This window comes from Octodon degus, unplaced genomic scaffold, assembly GCF_000260255.1.
Source record: "Octodon degus isolate 3935 unplaced genomic scaffold, OctDeg1.0 scaffold00019, whole genome shotgun sequence".
In the NCBI taxonomy this organism is placed as follows: domain Eukaryota; kingdom Metazoa; phylum Chordata; class Mammalia; order Rodentia; family Octodontidae; genus Octodon; species Octodon degus.
Window position 1 is genome coordinate 1,464,202 of NW_004524595.1, and position 3,154 is coordinate 1,467,355.

The 3,154-nt window shown below is 42.9% G+C and overlaps 2 pseudogenes; one reads left to right on the top strand and one right to left on the bottom strand.

Moving 5' to 3' along the window:
* The window catches only part of LOC101562147, a 24,926-nt pseudogene extending 24,119 nt beyond the window's left edge, over positions 1 to 807 (bottom strand).
* Positions 808 to 2,225: 1,418 nt separating this feature from the next.
* Positions 2,226 to 2,889, top strand: LOC101586725 (annotated as a pseudogene).
* The last annotated feature ends 265 nt before the right edge of the window (positions 2,890 to 3,154 follow it).

The following is a 3,154-nucleotide window of genomic DNA, read 5'->3' on the forward strand; positions in this document are numbered from 1 at the left end:
TACACAAATAAGCCTTTGTCACCACTGTGCTTGGCTGGGGGCAGCAATAGGTTGATATGAAGTTATTAGGCTCATTATTTAGGCCCAAGTCACAGAAGACAGCACCAAGCCAGTCGAAGAGCTCCGGAGCACTGCAGGACCCTTCCAGCTCTCCATGGAGCTCACCACTACGCAGCTCTGGGCACTGCAGATTTCTCAGTGTGCTCACTGCCACTCTGGGCTGCCGCTCTTGAATCTGGTATTTAGAAAAGTACGACCTTAGTGTCCACTCTTCTGTACCTGCCTGATGCCAATCCAAGAGAAAAATCAAATTTCAATGGCTTCTTTTCTTTCAAGCACCAAGATACTCTTTCATATTTCTTGGAATCCAGGTTAAAGGATAAATCTATCAAATCAATGGGAACAATAACTTTCATAATTTTCCTGCCAGAATACTGAGGTGGACAACCTTGAAGTCCAGTTTCTTCATATGTGTCTTTATCCAACAATGGAGTTAATGTCCTATTTTGTAGTAGTGCAACAGTGTTATCTTCATCAGTGTATTGTATGTCAGTGTACAGCATGAACCTTTCTTCAAAAGGTGTTGATGAATTCATATGGAATTAACTTATGAAGAGGTAAGTTCTTCACAAAGTAATAGGGTCCCATTTCCATGACCTGGCTTTTCAGTTCTTTCAACAGTAACCCACATTCCAGAATTAGCAAAGATACCTTGTAATTGTGGTAGTCCGTCTCCACGAGATGCCGGTGGCATGACTTGTCATGGCCGAAGTCGGACTTCTCACAGACTAGTAAGTGCCAAGGTGTCTCTCGGCAGTCTGTGCAGCTTGGCCATGCTTGTGGTGACTCCGTGTGTCCCCTCCAGAACTACACTGAGTAAGACCGTTGGTAGAGGACATCCCTGTCTTGTTCCTGATTTTATTTTTATTTATTATTTTTTTAAAAAATGTGTTTTAGTACAGGGTCTACAGGGTCTTATTACGTAGATCAGACTCCTAGTGATTCTCCTGTTTTCAGCCTCCAAAGAGCTGGGATTACAGACATGCACCACTACACCTAGTCTCAATGGCTAGCCCAGTGCATCCCGGGGGTGGGGCTGGCGTGGCAGGCTGGGGATAGAAGCCTGGCCACTGCACTCTGCATAAGCAGGCACTTTAATCTGCTGAGCTACCTGGCCAGCCCTTCTTCCTGATTTTAGAGTGAAAGCTTTCAGTTTTGACCATTTAGTATGATGTTAGCTATGGGTTTGTGATAAATGGTTTTTATCATATGAGATTAAAAAATCCATCTATTCTGATTTTCTGTGGGTTTTAAAAATTATGAATGAATGTTCTACATCTATTGAGATGATCATGTGATTTTTGTGTTTAGTTCTGTTAACACAGTGTATTACATTTATTGATTTTTGTGTGTCGAACCATCATTGCATCATGCAGATGGATCTTATTTGGTCATGGTGCATAATTTTCTTGATGATTTGTTGCACTTGGTTTGCCAGTATCTTAGTAAAGATTTCTGTGTCTATGTTGATTAGTGAGATTGGCTTGTAGTTTTCTTTTTTGGTTGGGTTCTTTTCTGGTTTTGGAATGAGTAATAGTTGCTTCCAGAAATGATTTTGGAAGTATTATTTTTCTTCAGTTTCTTTAAAGAGTTTCATCATTGGTGGCATTAATTCTTCTGTAAATGTCTTACAGAATTCAACAGTGAATTCATCAGGGTGTGGGCTTTTCTTTGTTGGTAAATATTTAATTACACTTTCAATTTCTTTGGCTGATATTGGATTATTGGGAGGCTGTAAACAGGCAGATCACTATGAGTCCAATCTAGACCTGGTCTAGAGACCCAGAATACCCTGTAGAACCTTCTCTAAAATACAAAAAAAAAAAAAAAAGCAGTTTTAGCTATTACACTAACTTCACATAAAGTACCCCCAAAAAGAAATCTTGGATGCAGCATAGATATCTCACGAAAAGGGAATGATGAAATAATTATGACATATTTATATAATAAATATTATATGTAACCATTAAACCTGTGTCCACCACATATTTATTGGTATCTGTATGACCTGTTTGCTGTTTGAAAAGACACACTGTAAAATAGCATGGCGATGATCCCATATTTGCTCATTATAAAAGTGAATGAAGACAGCACTTTTTCTGAGCATTTAGAAGTTCGAAGAGCTCTTTTCCTTCGGCGCTCCCTCAAAGACCCTTGGTGTAGCCATGGGACGTCGTCCCACCCTGTGTTACCAGCAACTGAGCTGTACCCAAGGTCCCGCTTCTGTCAAGGTATCCCTAAGGCCAAGATCCGCATCTTTCACCTGGGGTGGAAGAAAGCGAAAGTGCGTGAGTTCCCACTCTGTGGCCTCATGGTGTCTGATGAGTGTGAGCAGCTCTCCTCGGAAGCCCTGGAGGCCGCCCGGATTTGTGCCAACAAGTACATGGTAAAAAGCTGTGGCAAAGACGGCTTCCACATCCGGTGTGGCTCCACCCTTTCCACGTCATCCACATCAACAAGGTGTTGTCCTGCGCTGGGGTCAACAGGCTCCAGACTTGCACACGAGGTGCCTTTAGGAAGTTCCAGGGCGCAGTGGCAGGGGTTCCCATTGGGCAGGTCATCCTGTCTATCCGCACCAAGCTGCAGAACAAGGAACACGTGCTCGAGGCCCTACGCAGGGCCAAGTTTAAGTTCCCTGGCCGCCAGAAGATCCACATCCCCAAAAGTGGGGCTTCACCAAGCTCAATGCAGATGAATCTGAAGACAGGGTAGCCGAGGAGCGCCTCATCCCTGATGGCTGTGGGGTGAAATACAGCCCGGATCGCGGTCCCCTGCACAAGTGGCGAGCCCTGCACTCCTGAAGGCTTCCACTGTGCCACCCCCAGCAAGTTCATGAATAAAGGTTCTCTCTGCTCAAAGAAAAAAAAAAGTCTGAAGAATGTTTGGAAAATTATGTTTGGCTTGTAAGATTGAGAATATTGCTTTTTCTCCTCTCTTATTTTTGTTTGAATCAATTTCTTCTCTTTTTCTTTCTTTCTTTCTTTTTTCTTTTTCATATACAGGGAATAGCACTCAGGATCTCATACTTGCCAGGCAGGTGTTGTGCCACTGAGCTAAATACCCAGCTCTTCTTTCTTTTTAAGACAGACTTTTA